The sequence below is a fragment of the Neovison vison genome, chromosome 2, assembly GCF_020171115.1.
Source record: "Neovison vison isolate M4711 chromosome 2, ASM_NN_V1, whole genome shotgun sequence".
Classification (NCBI taxonomy): Eukaryota; Metazoa; Chordata; class Mammalia; order Carnivora; family Mustelidae; genus Neogale; species Neogale vison.
In genome coordinates this window covers 136610660-136632125 of record NC_058092.1, presented here as the reverse complement: position 1 = coordinate 136632125, position 21466 = coordinate 136610660, and the positions used below count along the sequence as shown (strand labels likewise).

The 21466-nt window shown below is 47.2% G+C and overlaps 1 pseudogene; it reads left to right on the top strand.

Moving 5' to 3' along the window:
* The first annotated feature begins 21126 nt into the window (after positions 1-21126).
* LOC122901460 lies at positions 21127-21206 on the top strand (annotated as a pseudogene).
* Positions 21207-21466: the final 260 nt, after the last annotated feature.

Sequence of the window (21466 nt, the reverse complement as noted above, 5' to 3'; positions counted from 1 at the left end):
CGTCTCCATATGGGAAACTTGAACGTGGGGCTCTGTCAAAACCTGTGGTTAGTAGAAACCTTCAGGACCCTGGTGCCACCTCCCCATTCCAAGGTCCCCATGGACCCAAGCCCACATTATGACCCATGTAAAGGAGAGTCTATTTCAGCTCAGTCCCCTTGGTTGCTCCCCCAGAGCCAGCCTATCGAACCTGTCTTATCGCAAGGAGACAATTGGAATGCTAGGTGGGCATCCCAGGCATCCATTCATAGAACCCTGCTCTGGAGTCATCACTATGGGATGTCCTGGAGCCATCCAACAGGTCTCAATTTTCCCGCAGAAGGAATCCTTGCGGGTTGGAGCATCTCACACCTGCCATCGTGGGAAAACCTCCATGGCCGGGAGATGCCCCGCCCCCTTTATGAAGGGTGCATCATGGACAGAAACTCCAACCTGAGCCAATGTCTTATTCCTCGCCCTGACTTCAGATGCATGAGATCTCGATTCAGCTCTGCAGAGTGTGCCTGCCGTGCCCTTGCCCCAAATCCTATACCTAGCTTGTGTTCTCAGACTTCTGTCCTCACACTCTTGGCCCACAAGCCCTCAGGATGGCAATTCCAGAACCACAATGCAGCACTCTGCCTGCTCTCCAGAAGATAAATGTTGCCCTATGGGGCTACCCAGAAACCCCAAATAAGGATCAACCTGCACGCAACTCTACAGTTCCCCAATTATACAGTCTACCCTGAGCACTAATGCCCTGTCTGACACAGCCTGATCCCAAACCTCCCGACCGACATGCTCAGCACACTGAGCATATCGGACCCGCCATGGCCTTAGGTCGTCATCTCTTCCCAAACTCGTTTTTCAGGCTTCACAACCTAGACCTTAACTCCAAACAAGGCCCTGGGGTGAATATGATGCAGAAATCAGAACTCCTCCTTCGCCGTGTCAAGAATCCTTATGGTTGGCATGTTTTCCAACGTTCAGTGTACGAGAAACCAGCATGACCCATGGGGCCCCACCCATGCTTGAGAGCTGCATTGGGCACAAACACGCATTGTGACCCTCAGCGTGAGTCCTGTCCTCAAGTAAGGCCTGTCAGTGGCTGGACCAAGAACCCACATATGGGGCTTTCTATGGCCCTAGGTCCCCATTCTCACTCAAAGGTTGGTTTGTCCATTTGCCCCTCCCTAGGGCTAAGCTCTGGAATCCCTCTTTTGGTGAGACACCCGAGGTAAAAAAATAGAAGGGACTCCTCCCATCCCACAGAACCACCCCAAACTCCTGGGATCGAACCAAATCTCCAAAGAGGGAGGAGACTCATCCATGGCCCATGAGGCCACCTCAACATTCCATGGCCATCGGTGACACAAAAAACATAGACAAAAGCCTGAGCAAGGGCCTCACTCTCGCCCTTTGTTCATAACCCAAAGAGTTCTCCTCACGGTCTATAGATTCGGCCTGCCATACCTATATCCCCAAACTTAAGCCAAGTTTGTGTTTTCAGACTTCTGTCCCCACAGCCCTGGCCCCCACACACTCTAGGCTGGGGTCCCTGGAGTGACACCTCAGGACTGTACATGCCTTCTCCAAGGGTATTCTGCCCATTCCATTGCCCACAACCGTACAAGTTAGGAGAAACCTCCAAAGTGCCTCAGGCTATCCCAATAGTGCCAACCCCCCAGGACAATCAGGGTTGATCTGACACCAGCTAAGCAACTACCTCCACTCAGACCTGTAGATAGATGTCCCCTGTGAAGAAGATTGAACTGGACAGGCCCCTAGGCCCTAATCAGATCCATTGCTTTGTTTTCCAGGCGTCTCCACAGAGGACTGGTTTCCCATACCAGCATACGGCGAATTCCTGAGGCACCGATCAGAACACATCTCATCTCCATATTGGGCACTTGCTCGTTGGGGCTGTGTCATAACCTCCGGTTAGGAGAATCCTTCAGGGCCCCAGTGCCACTGCCCCATTCCAAGGACTCCGTGGACACAAACCCATATTATGACCCATCCACAGGAGAGTCCATTTCAACACACCCCCCTCGGTTTCTCCCCCAGAGCCAGCAGATTGAAATTCTCTTGTCCCAAGGAGACAATTGCAAAATGAAGAGGGCTGTCCAGGCATCAAATTTTAGAACACTGTTCTGGAGTTTTTCCATATGGGACATCCTTAGGCCCTCCAACATGTCTCAGTTGTCCCGCAGAAGGAGTTCTAGTGGTTTGGAGCATCTCAAAACTCCCATCGAGGGAAAACTCCATGGCCTCGTGTTGCCCCACCCCCCTTCATGAAGGGGCCATCATGGACAGAAACACCACCCTGTGCAAATGTCTGATCCTCGCCCTGACTTCAGGTGTATGAGATCTCAATTCAGCTCTGTAGAGTGTGCCTTCAGTGCCCTTGCCCGGAAACTATGCCTAGCTTGTGTTCTCAGACTTCAGTCCTCACACTCCGGGCCCAGAAGCCCTCAAGTTTGGCAATTATGAACCCACAATGCAGCACTCTGCCTGCCATCCAGAAGAAAAACATTGCCCTCTAAGGCTACTCAGAGACCCCAAATGAGGATCAACCTGCACGCCACTCGACTGTACCCCAATTATATCGTCCACCCTGGGCACTAGTGCCCTGTCTGACACAGCTTGAACCCTGACCTCCCGACCGACACCCAGACAGATGGCCGCAGACTGAGCACATCGGACCCGACATGGTCTTAGCTCGTCATCTCTTCTTAACCTAGCTTTTCAGGCTTCAGTACTTTGACCTTAACTCCAAACCCTGCCAAGCGGTGAACATGATGCAGAATTCAGAACACCTCCTTCCCCATGGCAAGAAACCTTGTGTTTGTTATGTTGTCCAATGTTCAGTGTAGGAGAAACCAGCATGGCACTTGAGGCACCACCAATGCTAGAAGGCAGCGTTAGGCACAACACACGTAGTGACACTCAGCATGAGCTCTGTGCTCAAGTGAGGCCCCTCAGTGGCTGGATCAATAGCCTACATATGGGGCTTGCCATGCCCCTAGGCCCCCAATCTTAAGTAGAGGTCGGGTTGTCCAGCTGCCACACAGGGCTCTGCTCTGGAATTCCTCTTTTGGTGGGACACCTGTGGTAAAAAAAAAAAAAAAAAAAAAAAAAAAAAAAAAAAAAAAAAATCAAAAACAGAACGGAATCCTCCCATCCCACTCTTGACCCCAAACTCTTGGGATCGGGCAAATCCCCAGAGAGGGAGACACGTCCATGTCACATGAGGCCACCCAGACATTCCACGCCTATAATTGACAAAAACTCCAGAGACAAAAGTCTGAGCAAGCACCTCACACTCGCCCTTTGTTCATATCCCAAATAGTTCTCCTCATGGTCTGTAGATCGGGCCTGCCATACCTATGTCCCGAAACATAAGCTGAGTCTGTGTTTTCAGGCTTCTGTCCACACAGCCCTGGCCCACACACCCTCCAGGCTGGGACCCCTGGAGCCAAACCACAGGACTGTGCCTGCCCTCTTCAAGGGAATTCTGCCCATTCCATTGGCCACAACCATATAAATTAGGAGAAACCTCCAAAGTCCCCAAGGGCATCCCAATAGTGTAGGCTGCCCAGGACAAACAGGGGCTATCTGACACCAGCTGAGCAACTACCTCCACTCTGACCCACAGACAGATGTCCCCAGAGAAGAAGATTGAACCGGACATGCCCCTAGGCCCTAATCAGATCCATTGCTTTTGTTTCCAAGTATCTCTCTCCAGAGGCCTGGTTTCCAATATCAGCATATGGGGGTCTCCAGAGGACCCCATTAGAACACATCTCGTTTCCACTTGGGAAACGTGCTGTGGGATCTGTTTCAAAACATCCGGTTAGGAGAATCCTTCAGGGCCCTGGTGCTACCGCACAATTCCAAGGTCTCCATAGACACAAACCCATATTGTAGCCCATTACAGGATGCTCTTTACTCCCCCACAGCCAGCTGATCGAACCTATCTTGTCACAAGAAGACAATTGGAATGCAATGCAGGCTACCAAGGCATCCATCCTTAGAACCCTGCTCTGGAGTCATTCCGTATGAGGTGTCCTGGAGCCATCCAACAGGTCTCAATTGTCCCGCAGAAGGAATCCTTGCTGCATGGAGCATCTCAAATCTCCCATCGTGGGAAAACCTCCTTTGCCCCATGATGCCCCATCCCCTTCATGAAAGGGCCATCATGGATAGAAAATCCAACCTGAGCCAACGTCTGATCTTTGACCTGATTCAGATGCATGAGATCTCAATTCAACTCTGCAGAGTGTGCCTGCCATGCCCCCGCCCTGAAACATAAGCTGGGTTTCTGTTCTCAGACTTCCGTCCTCACACTCCTGGCCACCAAGCTCTCCAGTTTGGCAATACCGGATCCACAGTGCAGCACTCTGCCTGCACTCCAGTAGAAAAAGTTTGCCCTATTGTGCTAACCAGAAACCCCAAATGAGGATCAACCTGCATTCAACTTGACTAGACCCCAATTATACAGTCTACCCCAGGTACTAATGCCCTGTCTGACACAGCCTGAACCCAGACCTTCTGACCGACACCCAGACAGCTGGCCACACACTGAGCACATCGGACCCGCCATGGCCTTAAGTCGTCAACTCTTCCAACCTCGTTTTTCAGGCTCCATAACCTAGACCTTATATCCAATCACTGCCCAGGGGTGAACGTGATGAAGAAATCAGAACTCCTCCTTCCCCCTGGCAAGAAATCTTGTGGTTGGAATGTTGTTCAACGTTCAGTGTAGGAGAAACCAGCATGGCCCATGAGGCCCCGACAATGATTGAGGGCTGCATTGGGCAGAAAAACGCATTGTGACACTCAGCGTGTGTCCTGTCCTTAAGTAAGGCCTGTCAGTGGCTGGACCAAAAGCCTGCATATAGGGCTACCATGCCCCAAGCCCCCATTCTTAATCAGAGGTTGGTTTATCCATTTGCCACTCCTCCAGGGCTCTGGTCTGGAATTCCTCTTTTGGTGGGACACCTGAGGTAAAAAAAAACAAAACGGATTCCTCCCGTCCCACAGAATGACTCCAAACTGTTGGGATTGGGCCTAATCCCCAGAGAGGAAGACTCGTCCATTTCCCATGAGGTCACTTGGACATTCCACGGCCCTCAGTGACACAATATCCAGAGACAAAAGCCTGAGCAAGCACCTCACACTCGCCCTTTTTTTCATATCCTGAAGAATTCTCCTCACGGTCTGTAGATCAGTCCTGCCATACCTACAACCTGAAACCTAAGCCGAGTTTGTGATTTCAGACAACTGTCCCCACAGCCCTGGCCCACATACCCTACAGACCCAGGCCCCTGGAGCCAAACCTGAGGACTGTACCTGCCCTCTCCAATGGAATTCTGCCCATTCCATTGGCCACAACCGTACAAACAAGATAAACTTCCAAAGTCCCTGAGGCCATCCCAACAGTGTTGGCTGCCCAGGATAAACAGGGGCAATCTGAGCCCATCTGAGCACCTACCTTCACTCAGACCCATAGACAGATATCCGCAGAAGTAAATTGGAATGAACTGGCCCCTAGGCCCTAATTGGATCCATTGCTTTGGTTTCCAGGCATCTCTCCTGAGAGGCCTGGATTCCAATACCAGCATATGGCTGTTTCTTGAGGCACCCACCAGAACAAATCTCGTCTCCACATGGGAAACTTGTGCGTTGGAGCTGTGTCAAAGTCTCTGGTTAGGAGAAGACTTCAGGGCCCCAGTGCCACCGCCTCATGCCAAGGTCTCCATGGACACAAACCCACATTACGACCCATCCGCAGGAGATTCCATTTCAACTCAGCCCACTCGGTTGCTCCCCCAGATCCAGCAGATCTATCCTGTCTTGTCGCTGGGAGACAATTGGCATGAGAGGTGGGCTGTCCAGCTATCCATCCTTAGAACCTTGCTCAGAATCATTCCATATGGGAACTCCTGGAGCCAACCAACATGTCTCAATAGTCCCGCAGATGAATCTTTGCTGTTTGGAACATTTCACAACTACCATCGTGGAAAAACCTCCATGGCCTCATGACCCCCACCCCCCTTCATGAAGGCACCATCAGGGACCCAAACTCCAACCTGAGCGATTGTTTGATCTTTGCCCTGATTCAGATGCACGAGATCTCGATTCAGCTCTGCAGAGTGTGCCTGCTGTGCCCTCACCCAGAAACCTAACCCTAGCTTGCATTCTCAGACTTCTATCCTCACACACCTGGCCCACAAGCCCTCCAGTTTGGCAATTCCAGAACTACAATGCAGCACTCTGCCTGCCCTCCAGAAAAAAAAAAAAAATTCCCTCTGGGGCTACCCAGAAACCTTAAATGAGGATCAACTTGCATGCCCCTTTACTGTACCCCAATTATACAGGGTTCTCTGGGCACTAATGCCCTTTCTGACACATCCTGAGCCTGGGCCTCCCGACCCACACCCAGCCAGCTGGCCACACACTGAGCACATCGGACCCGCCATGGCCTTAGGTTGTCATGTCTTCCCAACCTCGGTTTTCAGGCTTCAGAACTAGACTTTATCTCCAATCACTGTCCAGTGTTGAACATGACGCAGAAATCAGAACTCCTTCCTCATGGCAAGAAACCTTGTGGTTGGCATGTTGTCCAATGTTCAGTGTAGTTGGAAACCAGTATGGTCCATGAGGCCCCGCCCATGCTTGAGGGCTGCATTGGTCACAAACATGCATTGTGACCCTCATCGTGAACCCAGTCCTCAAGTAAGGCCTCTCAGTGGCTGGACCAAGTGACGACCTAATGGGCTTGCCATGCCCCTAGACCCCAATTTTTAACCATAGTTCGGGTTGTCCATTCGCCCCTCCCCAGGGCTATGCTTAGGAATCCCTCTTTTGGTGGGACACCTGAGTTAAAAAAACTGAAAGGGCTCCTCCCATCCCACAGATTGACCCAAAACAATTGGGATCGTCCAAATCTATAGAGAGAAAGACTTGTCCATGGCCCGTGAGGCCTCCCCGACTTTCCACAGCCATTGATGACAGAAAATCCAGAGACAAAATCCTGAATAAGCACCTCACACTCGTTCTTTCTTCTTATCCCGAAGAGTTCTCCTCACGGTCTGTAGATCAGGCCTGCCATACCTACATCACCAAACTTAAGCTGAGTTTGTGTTTTCAGACTTCTGTCCCCACAGTCCTGGCCCACACACCCTCCAGGCTGGGGCCCCTGAGCCACACATCAGAACTGTGCCTGCCCACTCCATGGGAATTCAGCCCATTCCATAGTCCACAATCGTAAAAATTAGGAGAAACCTCCAAAGACCCTGAGGACATCCCAATAGTGTGTGTAGGCTGCCCGGGACAAACAAGGGCAGTCTGACATCAGCTGAGCATCTACCTCCACTCATACTGTAGATGGATGTCCTCAGGGAAGAATATTGAAATGAACAGGCCCCTAGACCCTAATCGGATCAATTGTTGTGGTTTCCAGGTATCTCTCCTCAGAGGCCTGGTTTCCAATATCAGAATATGAGGGTTTCCTGAGGCACCAATCAGAAAAAAATCTCTTCTCCACATGGAAAACTTGTCCTTTGGAGATGTTTCAAAACCTCCAGTTAGGAGAAGCCTTCAGGGCCCGTGAGCCATCGCCCCATTCCAAGGTCTCCATGGACACAAACCCACATTAGGACCCATCCACAGGAGAGGCCATTTCAACTTGGCCCCTTCGGTTGCTCCCCTAGAGCCAGCATATCATACCTGTCTATTCACTAGGAGACAATAGGAATGTGAGGTGGGCTGCCCAGGCATCCATCCTTAGATCCCTGCTCTGGTATCATTCAGTATGGAACGTCCTGGAGCGATCCAACAGGTCTCAATTGTTGATCAGAATGAATCCTTGCAGTTTGGAGCATCTCACAACTCCCAACGTGGGAAAATCTCGATGGCTTTTTGATGCCCCCCCCCCACCCCCGCTTCATGAAGGGGCCATCATGGAGAGATACTCCAACCGGAGCCTATGTCTGATCCTTGCCCAGACTCCAGATGCACAAGATCTCGATTCAGATCTGCAGATCGTGCCTGCCTTGTCCGCGCCCTGGAGCCTAGGTCTAGCTTGTGTTCTCAGACCTCCATCCTCACACTCCTGGCCCCAAAGCCCTCAAGTTTGGCAATTCTGTACCCACAATGAAGCATTCTGCCTTCCCTCCAGAAGAAAAATGTTGCCCTAATGAGCTTCCCAGAAACCTTTAATGAGGATAAACCTACAAGGCACTTGACTGTATCCAAATTATATAGTCTAACCTGGGCACTAATGCACTGTCTGCCACAGCCTGAGCCCAGACCTCCTGACCAACATCCAGACAGCTGACTGCACACTGAGCACATCGGACCCACCATGGCCTTAGGTCACCATCTCTCCCCAACCTCGGTTTTCAGGCTTCAGACCATAGACCTTATCTCCAATCACTGCCCAAGGGTGAACGTGATGCAGAAATCAGAATTCCTCCTTCCCCATGCCAAGAAACCTTGTGGTTTGTATGTTGTCCAAAGTTCGAAGTAGGAGAAATAAGCATGGCCTTTGAGTACCTGCCCATGCTTGAGGGCTGCATTGGGCACAAACATGCATTGTGACTGTCGGTGTGAGCCCTGTCCTCAAGTAAGACCCCTCAGTGGCTGAACCAAGGTTTCGCATATGGGGCTTGCCATGCCCATAGGCCCCCAGGCCTAATCAGAGGGTGGGTATTCCAGTTGTCTGTACCCAGTGTTCTGCTCCAGAATCCCTCTATTTGGGGACACATGAGAGAGAAAACAGGATTCATCCCTTCCCACAGAATGACCCCAAACTCTTGGGAGCTGGGAAAATCACCAGCGAGGGAGACTCTTCCATGGCCCATGAGGCTATTCCTACATTAAACGACCATTGTGAATGCAACATCCAGAGACATAAACCTGAAAGACTGCCTTCCACACACCCTCCATTCTAATCACGAGAAGCTCCCCTCACGGACTGAAGATCAGGCCTGCCATTACATTGACCCCAAACCTCAGCCGAGTATGTGTTTTTTGACATCTGTCCCCACAGGCCTGGCCAACACAGCCTCCAGGCTGGGGCCTCTGGATTCACACCACAGGACTGTACTGCTCTCTCCTAGGAGACTGTGCCCATTTCATTGCCCACAACCCCACAGAATAGGAGAAACCTCAAGGCTCCCGAGGACATCCCACTACTGTAAGCCACCCTCGACAAACAGGGGCATCCTGACACAAGCTGAGCAACTACCTCCACACGGACATGCAGAAAGATGTCAAAAGAGACAGAAGATCGAAACAGACAGGCCCCAAGGCCCTAATATGAACTCTTGCTTTGGTTTCCAGCTGTCAATCCTCAGAGGCCTGGTTTCGAAGACCAGCATATGGGGCTTTCCTGAGGCACCAAACAGAGCACCTCTCGTCTCCACATGGGAAGCTTCCTTGTTGGAGCTGTGTCAAACCCTTCAGGTTGGAGATTCCTACAGAGCCCTGAGCCACTGCCACATTCCAAGGTCTCCATGGCCACCAACCCACATTATGACTCATCCTCAGGAGAGTGCATTTCAACTCAGCCATCTGGGTAGCTCTACCAAGATCCCGCAGATTGAGCCTGCCTTATCCCAACCAGTCAATGGGAATGTGAGGTGGCGTTTCCAGGCATCCATGTTTAGACCCCTGCTCTCGAGTCTTTCCATATGGGGCATCCTGGAACCATGCAACAGGACTCGACTGTCCTGCAGAAGGAAACCTTGAGGTTTGGAGCAGCTCACAACTCCCAGCACAGGAAAACTCCCTGGCCTCATGACGACCCCAACCCCTTCAGGAAGGGGTCATCATGGACACAAACTCCAGCCTGAGGCAACGTCTGATACTCGCCCTGACCTCAGATGCAGGAGATCTCGATTCAGCCTCTACAGAGTGGACCTCCTGTGCCCTTGGCCCCAAACCTAATGCTAGCTTGTGTTTTCAGACTTAATTTCTCACACTCCTGGCAAACAAGCTCTCTAGACTGGGAATTCCGGAACCACTATGCAGCCCTCTGCCTGCCCACCAGAAGAAAAACGTTGCCTTATGGGGCTTTTCAGAAACTCCAAATGAGGATCAACCTGCACAGGCCTTGACCACACCCCAATTGGATAGGCCACCCTGGCCACTAATGTTCTGTCTGACACAGCCTGAGACCAGACGTCCCGACAGACAAGGAGGCAGGTGGCCTCACAACCAGCACATCAGACACGCCATGGCCTTACGCCGTCATCTCTTCCCAACCTGGGTTTTTCAGACATCTGAACCTAGATATTATATCAAATCCCTGCACAGGTGGGTACCTGAAGCACAAATCAGAACTCCTCCTTCCCCATGGTTGTAAAGCTTGCTGTTGCAATGGAGTCACACCTTCAGGGTAGGAGAAATCTTCATGGCCCCTGAGGCCAAGCCCAAACTCGAGTGCCGCCCTGGGCACTAACTCACATTGTGACCGCCAGTGTGAGCCCCATGTCGAAGTAAGGCCTCTAAGGGCCTGGACCAAGAGCCCACATACTGGGCTTGCCAAGCCCCCGTGCTCCCAATCCTCACCAGTTTTCGAGTTTTCCAGTCGCTCGTACCCAGGGCTGTGATCTGGAATCACTCTCCTGGAGAAATACTTGAACCAGACAACAGGACTCCACCCTTCCCACAAAATGACCGCAAAATCTTGGGAGCTGGCCCAACTCCTCAGAGAGGGAGACTCTTCCATAGCCCCTGAGGCCACCCCTACATTCCACGGCTATGGGGGACATAACATCCAAAGACAAAAGCTTGTGTGACTGCCTCCCATTCACCCTTCTTTCATAAGCCGAGGTCCTCCCGTCATGGTCTGTGGATCCAGCCTGCCATACCCTCGGCGCCACACCTAAGCCGAGTTTGTGTCTTCAGACTTCTTGCCCACAGACCAGACCCACACACCCTCCAGGCTAGGGCCCATGGAGACACACCGAAGGACTGTGTCTGTCCTCTCCAAGTTAACTGTGCCCAATCCTTGGCCACAATCCTACAGATTAGGAGAAACCTCCAAGGCCTCCGAGGCCATGCCAACAGTGTAGGCTGCCCTGGACTAAGAGGGGCACTCTGAAAGCAGCTGAGCAACTATCTCCACTTAGACACTCAGACAGTGTACCCAGAGACAGAAGATTGAAACAGACAGGCTTCTAGGACCTAATCTGAACACTAGCTTTGGTTTCCAGGTGTCTCCCCTCATAGAACTGGTTTGAAGATTAGCGTCCGGGGCTTTTCTGAGGCACCAAACAGAACCTCTCTCATCTCCACATGTGGAGCTTTTTTAATGAAACCGTATCAAACCCTTCGGTTAGGAGAATTCTGCAAGGCCCCTGAGCCACCAGCACATTCCAAGGTCTCCATGGATAGAAACCCACATTACGACCCATCCTCAGTAGACTCCATTTCAACTCAGCCCCCGGGTTCTTGCCCCAGAGCAAAGAGTTCAAACATGTCTTGTCACTAATAACCAATGGGAATGCGAGGTATGGTGTACAGGTATCCATCCTTCGAACCCTGCTCTCCAGTCCTTCCGTATGGGATATCCTGGAGCTATTCAATAGGACTCGACAGTCCTGCAGATGGAAACCTTCTGGTTTGGAGCAATGCACAAACTAGCGTATGTGCTGGTGTCTAAGGTGATGTACTGGATTCACAAACCCTGAGGGTTTGGCACAGATCGAAGTGCACAGTTTCCTTATGGGGACAGGAGAAGTTCTGTCGTGTGGCTCAGGGACCACATGATGTGTCATAAATTGGTATTCCAGAACAGGCCCCTGAGGACAGTGTCTGAAAACCTAATGGGGTTCCATTCAGGGCCTACGGGCATTTCAAGTTCAATCATTTAACTCACGATCATTGACTTGGCTGTCTCCCTGTATGTAGGTGATCAGGGTGTTTCAGACTGCGCAATTGCATTTAGAATGGCCAGCAATATTGGGGTGGGCTCAGGGGCATTACAGGATTCTCCTAATCTGGAAGGTTTGGGGAACTCTTATGTGCACAGTGTCCTTGGGATGGCAGCCAGAATTCTGTGGTGTGGCTCCAGAGATCCCATTCTGGTGGGCATGGGAGACATGGTTTTGGGAGAGAAATCTGGAAACACAAATTCGGGTGAGTGAATTTGTGGGGATGTGATCGCATGCTCAATGCACGGACCTGGAGGGCAGCTCATCAGGAACTTTATTAGGGTGAATGGAAGGCAGTAGCACAGACTTTTCTTTCTGGATTGTGTTTCCAGGATGGCCTTGGAATGAAGGTGTGGCCTCATGGAACCATGGGAGACTTTTCCTCTCTATGGATCCAGGCTGCTCTCCATAGTTTGGTGGTTTTTTTGGCAAGGGAAAAGTGCTGTTTTCCACCTTATGAGTGCCCCAAAACAGGGATTCCAGATACGGGCTCTGGTTCTGGGCGTCTGGGACATCCCACCAAGGGTTAAGATATGGGCCTAGGGGCGTACAAGGCCTGCAATGCTGGATCATTGTGATGCAACTGATAGGGATTGTTTGAAGGCATGCTTAGGTTGAGGGTCACAATGCCTGTTTGTGCCCAGGGCAGCCCTCAGGAGTGGGTGTGGTCTCACTGATGTTGTAACTTGCTCCACCTTTGAGGGTTGGACAAGCTTCTCAACAGGCAGGCTTCCTGCCATGAGGAAGGAGGAGTTCTCTATTGTGCTTCAGGCTGCCCCATTGGCAGGGATTCCAGCAAAAGTCTGGGGACAGGTTTCTGAATACCAAGGATGGGTAGAGATGACGTACTTGGGCCATGGCAATCCCAAATGCTACATGTGGGTCCCACTCTCTGGTGACTGATACTAGGTCGGGACTCAGGCCCTGTCAGACACAGCACTAGTGGTCAGGGCAACCTGTAAATCGGGGCTCCAGAGAGGGCTGAGGAGTTGGATCCTCATGTGGGGTTTCTGGACAGACTCACCAGGCACTTCTTTCTATAGGGAAGGCAGAATGCTGTGTTATGGCTCCAGAATTCCTTATCAAGAGGAATTTATCTTCAACATTTTGAGGAACCTCAAACCTGTTTTCCAGAGTTGTTGCACCAGCTTGCATTCCCACCGACAGTGTAGGAGGGTTCCCCTTTTTACGCATCCTCGCCAGCATCTGTCATTTCCTGACTTATTGATTTTAGCCATTCTGACTGGTGTGAGGTGATATCTCATTGTGGTTCTGATTTGTATTTCCCTGATGCCAAGTGATAGGGAGCACTTTTTCATGTGTCTGTTGGCCATCTGGATGTCTTCTTTGCAGAAACGTCTGTTCATGTCTTCTGCCCATTTCTTGATTGGATTATTTGTTCTTTGGGTGTTGAGTTTGCTAAGTGCTTTATAGATTTTGGACACTAGTCCTTTATCTGATATGTCCTTTGCAAATATCTTCTCCCATTCTGTCAGTTGTCTTTTGATTTTGTTAACTGTTTCCTTTGCTGTGCAAAAGCTTTTGATCTTGATGAAATCCCAATTGTTTATTTCTGCCCTATGACCCAGCAATTGCACTCCTGGGTATTTACCCTAAAGATACAAACGTAGTGATCCAAAGGGGCACGTACACCCAAATGTTTATAGCAAATGTATATATCCACAATAGCCAAACTATGGAAAGAACCTAGATGTCCATCAACAGATGAATGGATAAAGAAGATGTGGTATATATACACAATGGAATACTATGCATCCATCAAAAGAAATGAAATCTTGCCATTTGCGACAACATGGATGGAACTAGAGCGTATCATGCTTAGCGAAATAAGTCAAGCGGAGAAAGACAACTATCATATGATCTCCCTGATATGAGGAAGTGGTGATGCAACATGGGGGTTTAAGTGGGTAGGAGAAGAGTAAATGAAAAAAGATGGGATTGGGAGGGAGACGAACCATAAGTGACTCTTAATCTTACAAAACAAACTGAGGGTTGCTGGGGGGAGGGGGTTGGGAGAAGGGGGGTGGGGTTATGGACATTGGGGAGGGTATGTGCTTTGGTGAGTGCTGTGAAGTGTGTAAACCTGGCGATTCACAGACCTGTACCCCTGGGGATTAAAATATATGTGTATAAAAAATAAAAAAAAATTAAAAAAAAGAGGAGTTTATCAGTCACAGCAGGCCAAGGGAGGTTGCTGAAGTTTAAAGACTACTAAGTAGGGACAAGATGGTGGGGGTGTAGGAGGAGGTGCCTTTTCAGCCGGTACCCCAAAGTGAGCTGATTAGCTACCAAAGAACTCCATTCACCCATGAAATCAGCCTGAGATCAGAATTATACACGTCTGGATCTCTACAGTGGCAGAAGACGCCAGTGGGCAGGTAAAGTGGTGCGGGAAGGTGGACTGATATCAGAAGATAAACAAAAGGGGGAGGGAACCACCAGAGGCGACCAGTTGGAAAGTAATACCCCAATATGAGCGAGAGTGCCCTGCGTCCGGGGACCAGCATTAACTTGGAGAATGGTTGAAAGCACTCCAAAAGAGCAAAGGATCCCGGGGGGAAATCGTGGGAATCAGGGTGGCTAGGGATAGGGGCTTAAGTCCCCAGTCCCAGGACAGCCTCCCCTGCGCCAAGGCAGAGAGACTGTGGCGGAGAAACCAGGTCTTGGTCCCTAAGCCGCCAGTGCACCTGAGAATGCGTGGGTTCTGGCTCCTGTGAGGGGATGGGAGCCACACGGGTTGGCAGAACGCGCGAGACCTACTACAAAGCCTGAGATACACGTGCACGTGCCTCATGCTCCCCTGAGAGAGTTACAAAGGCATGGCCGGCGCTCTTTGAGCTGCACCATTGTTTCAAAGCCACACGCCCCAAACTCTCCCCTGACAGAGGTGCGCAAAAGCCCAGCCCAGTGCTCTCGGTCCTGCGCCCCGTTCTCAGTGCCTGAGATGCGCGCGCGACCCATAGCTGCCCCTGAAAGAGGTGCGCACAAGCCGGGCACTCTTAGACCCAGCAAGACTATTCACTCCCAGCCCGAGCCATTGGGAAAATCTCAGTGTGCCATTGCTGCTTGGAAACTCTCTGGCCGTTGGGAGCTCCCAGAGAGCTGCTACTGCCTTGGATTTGGGTACAAGCAAAAGATCCTGTGCCCCCAGGGTCTGCAACTTGAACCTGCTCTGCCAGCGGCCAAGGGGGAACTTATTTAGGCTCTGAACCCAGACTGAGGCTTCTCTCTGAGAGGGAGATCAGGGTGCGGTTTGTTTTCCTCTAAAACTACAAAAACCATCAAAGGCGGTCAAGGTGAGAAAAAAAAAAAGTGAACAAACATAAAAACTGGCAGAGAACAAAAGCCTGAAAAAAACAGTTTCTGCAGAGCCCACCCCCTTGAGGAGGGCGGGAGGACTTAACTCAGGAAACATCATTGACTGACAACCCACGTGGCAGAGCCCTCCCCAGAAAACAAACCAAGAAAGAAAATAAAAAGGACTACAAGAAAACAACCACTACTTTATAGGAAAACTTGTATTGTTCACTCATTCCCACTATTCCTTTTTTTTTTAAACATAGGTAATTTTTTTAACCTATTTCCCATCACAGTGAGCTGTACAGTACATCAAATTCGATAATACCCTTCTAACCTGAACTTTTTGATACATACACCTATGTTTTTCTTTTGCATTTTTATTTTTTGAATTCCATTTTTTTAAATATTAGTTAAGTTTAATCTAGTTTATTCCTTTTTATTTTTATCCTCTAATATTCATATAGAGATAAACTTCAAAGTAATCCCGTTTCCCCAATCAATACTACCTTTATAGGTAAACCAATTTTTAATCCCCTTTATCTTAGGAAATTTGAGGCCTTTAACAAGGGTATCAAGATACATCCAAGAATAATCAAAACAACCTTCCTTGCACACACTGAGAATTTATAAGAACTCTCCCATGTTCTTACCAGTGTTTCTGTGTTTGTCCTGATAGCATATAAATCTTATACTTAGGGTTCTTTTTGATGAGTTTCGTCCTTTATTTGCATATATATATATGTATATATATATATATATATATATATATATATATATATATATATTTCTCTTGTCATATACTTGTATCAGTCTTTTTGTTTCTTTTTGTCTACTTCATAAATCTTACCTTGGGGCCCATCTGGGCTGATCCTTCTCTTTCATCTTCCCTTTCTTTCCTGTCTCTTTCTCTCTCTCTCTCTCTTTTTTTATTTTCGTTTGTCTCTCATTTGGGTGGGGAATCCTCATTGCTCAGAAGTGTTTCAGGGTGCACCTTGACTGCACCACAGTTGATACATCCAGCTACATCTGTTCAGTCATCTCCCACCAAAATGACTAGGAGGAGGAATGCCCAACAGAAGAAAAATACAGAGGATGTACATTCTGCAAAAGAGCTAACGGCTATCAACATAGAAAATATGTTGGAAAGAGAATTCAGGCTAACAATTATCCAGGCAATAACTAGGTTGGAGAAACCCATTGATGACAAAACAGAATTGATAAGGGCTGAACTGAAAGCAACCAGACAGGATGTTCACAATGTTAGGGCAGAGCTTAAAGCTACCAGGGAGGAGGTTCACAATGCGCTCAATGAGTTCCAATCTAATCTAAACTCTCTCAAAGCTAGGGTAACTGAGACAGAAAATAGAATTCGTGATCTGGAGGACAAACAGATAGAGAGAAAGGATCAGGAGGAAGCCTGAAACAAACAGCTTAGAAACCATGAAAACAGAATCAGTGAAATAAATGATGACATGAAGCATTCCAATGTCAGACTTATTGGAATCCCTGAAGGGGAGGAGAAAGAAAGAAGTCTAGAAGATAGAGTGGAACAAGTCCTTCATGAAAATTTTCCCAATCTCGCGAATGGAACCAGCGTTCATATACTAGAGTCTGAACGGTCTCCACCCAAGATTATACATTCCAAAAGAACATCACGACACCTTATAGTAAAATTGAGGAATTATAATAGTAGATATAATCTCTTGAAAGCTGCTAGGAAAAAGAGGCTCCTTACTTACAGAGGGAAGCCCATCAGAATAATGTCAGACCAGTCCACAGAGACCTGGTAAGCCAGAAAGGGCTAGCAAGATATAGTCAGGGCACTAAATGAGAAGAACATGCAGCGAAGAATACTATAAACAGCAAGACTGACATTCATAATGGACGGAGAGATAAAGAGTTTCCAAGACCAGCAAGGCTTAAAAGACTATGCAACCACCAAGCCGACACTGCAGGAAATATTAAGGTGGGTTCTATAAAAGAGGAAAAATCCTAAGAATAGCATTGAACAGAAATATAGAGACAATCTACAGAAAGAAAGACCTTAAAGGTAACTGGATGTCAATAAAAACGTTTCTATCAATAATCACTCTCAATGTGAATAGCCTAAATGTGCCCATAAAATGGCACAGGTTTGCAGATTGGATAAAACAACAGGACCCATCCATATGTTGTCTACAAGAGACCCATTTTGAACATAAAGACACACACCGACTGAAAGTGAAGGGATGGAGAAGCATTATTCATGCCAATGGGCCTCAAAAGAAAGCTGGGTTAGCGATTCTCATATCAGATAAATTAGACTTCAAACTAAAGACTGTAGTCAGAGATACAGAAGGACACTACATAATACTTAAAGATACTATCCACCAAGATGATATAACAATTGTAAATATCCATGCCACCAATATGGGAGCAGCCAAATACTTAAGAAAACTGTTAAGATAAAGAGTCATATTGATATGAATACATTAATCATAGGAGATCCTAACACGCCTATCTCAGAAATAGATCATCGAAGCAGAAAATCAATAAAGAAATAAGAGCATTGAATGACACATTGGAACAGATGGACCTCATAGATACATACAGAACATTCCACACTAAAACAACAGAATACTCATTGTTATCAAGTGCACATGGAACCTTCTCAAGAATAGACCATATACTGGGTCACAAAACAGGACTCAACTGATACCAAAAGACTGATATTATTCCCTGTATATTCTCAGATCACAGTGCCTTGAAACTGAAGCTCAATCACAAAGAAAAGTTCAAAAGGGATTCAAACACCTGGAAGCTAAAGGCCACCTCGCTTAAGAATGCTTGGATCAACCAGGAGATCAAGGAAGAACTGAAACAATTCATGGAAACCAATGAGAATGAAGACACTTCGGTCCAAAACCTATGGGATAAAGCAAAGGCGGTCCTAAGGGGGAAATACATAGGCATCCTAGCCTCCCTCAAAAAAAAATGAAAAATCCAGAACACTGAAGCTGTCTCTACAACTTAAGGAACTGGAGAATCAACAACAAATCAAACCAACTCCACACAAAAGAAGGGAAATCATCAAGATTAGAGCTGCGATCAATGAGGTAGAAAACAGAGGTACAGTAGAACGTATCAATGAAAGTAGAAGCTGGTTTTTTGAAAAAATCAAAAAGATCAATAAACCATTGGCCACACTAATCCAAAAGAAAAGAGAGAAAGCCCAAATTCATAAAATTTGAATGAAAAGGGAGAGATCACAACGAACACCAAGGAAGTAGAAACAATCATCAGAAGTTATTATCAACAGTTATATGCCAATAAGCTTAGCAACCTAGATGAAATGGATGCATTCCTGGAAACTATAAACTACCAAAATTGAACCAGGAAGAAATCGACAACCTGAATAGACTGATATCTAGTAACGAGATTGATGCACTGATCCAAAACCTCCCAAAAAAATAAGCACCAAGGACATGATGGATTCCCTGGGGAATTCTACCAAACCTTCAAAGAAGAAATAACACCTATTCTCCTGAAGCTGTTTCAAAAAATTGAAGCAGAAGGAAAGCATCCAGACTCTTTCTATGAAGCCAGCATCACCTTGATCCCCAAACCAGGCAAAGACCCTACCAAAAAGGAGAATTTCAGACCAATATCACTGATGAATATGGATGCTAAGATTCCCAACAGGATCCTAGCAAAAAGGATCCAACAGCACATTAAAAAGATTATCCACCATGACCAGGTGGGATTCATCCCTGGGCTACAAGGATGGTTCAACATTCACAAATCAATCAATGTGATACAACAAATTAATATGAGAAGAGAGAAGAACCACATGGTCCTCTCAATTGATGCAGAAAAAGCATTGGACAAAATCTAGCATCTGTTCCTCATTAAAACATTTCAAAGATTAGGGATAGCGGGAACATTCCTGAACCTCATCAAATCTATCTATGAAAGACCCACAGCAAATATCATCATCAATGGGATAAAGCTTGCAGCCTTCCCGTTGAGATCAGGAAAAAGACAAGGATGCCCACTTTCATCAGTCTTGTTCAACATATTATTAGAAATCCTAGCAGCAGCAATCAGACAACAAAAAGAAATAAAAGGTATCCAAATTGGCAATGAAGAAGTCAAACTCTCTCTATTCGCAGATGAAATGATTCTTTATATGGAAAACCCAACAGAATCCACCCCCAAACTACTAGAAATCATACAGCAATTCAGCAACATGGCAGGATACCAATTCAATATGCAGAAATCTGTGGCTTTCTTATACACTAACAATGAAAATACAGAAATGGAAATTAGAGAATCGATTCCATTTAGTAACCACCAAGAACCATAAGATATCTGGGAATAAACCTAACCAAAGTGGTAAAGGATCTATTCTTGATGAACTACAGAACACTCATGAAAGAAATTGAAGAAGACCCAAAAAGATGGAAGACCATTCCATGCTCTTGGATCAGAAGAATAAACATTGTTAAAATGTCTATACTGGCGAGAGTAATCTATACTTTTAATGCCACTCCGATCAAAATTCCACCAGTATTCTTCAAAGAGTTGGAGCAAATAAACCAAAAATTTGTATGGAATCAGAAAAGACCCTGAGTCGCTAAGGAAATGTGAAAAACAAAAATAAAACTGGGGACATGAAAATACCTAATTTCAAGCTTTACTACAAAGCTGTGATCACCAAGACAGCATGGTATTGGCATTAAAACAGACACATAGACCACAGGAACAGTGTACAGAGCCCAGATATGGACCCTCAACTTTATGGTCAATTAATCTTTGACAAAACAGGAAAAAATATACAGTAGATAAAAGACAGTCTCTTCAATAAATGGTGCTGGGAAAGCTGGACAGCTATATGTGGAAGAATGAAACTCGTCCATTCTCTTACACCATACACAAAGATAAACTCAAAATGGATAAAAGACCTCAATGTGAGACAGGAATCCATCAGAATCCTAGAGGAGAACATAGGCAGTGACCTCTTCGATATCAGCCACAGCAACTTCTTTCAAGATATGTCTCCAAAGGCAAAGGAAACAAAAACTAAAATAAACTTTTGGGACTTCATCAAAATCAAAAGCTTCTGCACAGCAAAGGAAACAGTCAAGAAAACAAAGAGGCAAACCACAGAATGGGAGAAGATATTTGCAAATGACAGTACAGACAGAAGGTTGATATCCAGGATCTATAATGAACTCCTCAAACTCAGCACACACAAAACAGGCAATCATATCAAGAAAATGGGCAGAAGATATGAACAGACTCTTCTCCAATCAAGAAATACAAATGGCTATCAGACACATTAAAAAAAATGTTCATCATCACTAGCCATCAGGGAGATTCAAATTAAAATCACATTGAAATATCACCTTACACCAGTTAGTATGGCCAAAATTAACAAGACAGGAAACAACATGTGTGCGAGGGGATGTGGAGAAAGAGGGACCCTCTTCCACTGTTGATGGGAATGCAAGTTGATGCAGCCTCTTTGGAAAGCAGTGTGGATATTCCTCAAGAAAATAAAAGTAGAAATTCCCTATGACCCTGCAATTGCACTCCTGGGTATTTACCCCAAAGATATAGAGGTAGTGAAAAGAAGGGCCATCTGTACCCCAATGTTTATAGCAGCAATGGCCACGGTCGCCAAACTATGGAAAGAACCAAGATGTCTTTCAATGGACGAATGGATAAGGAACTTGTGGTTCATATACACTATGGTGTATTATGCCTCCATCATTAAAGATGAATACCCAACCTTTGTAGCAACATGGACAGGACTCAAGAGATTATGCTGAATGAAATAAGTAAAGCAGAGAGAGTCAATTATATGGTTTCACTTATTTGTGGAACATAACAAATAAGCTTTGCACAGTGGCAGTATCGTAGCCAATGAGGTTTATCCGAGGTGCGATTATTGCTAATTGAACATAACAAATAGCATGGAGTACAACAGGTGTTAGAGAGGAGAAGGGAGTTGGAGTAAATTGGAAGGGGAGGTGAATCACGAGAGACTATAGACTCTGAAAAACAATCTGAGGGGTTTGAACTGGCGGGGGGATGTTAGGGTACCAAGTGGTGGGTATTATAGAGGGCACGGATTGCATGGAGCACTGGGTGTGGTGAAAAAATAATGAATACTGAGGAGTCAAGATGGCGGAGAAGTAGCAGGCTGAGACTACTTCAGCTAGCAGGAGATCAGC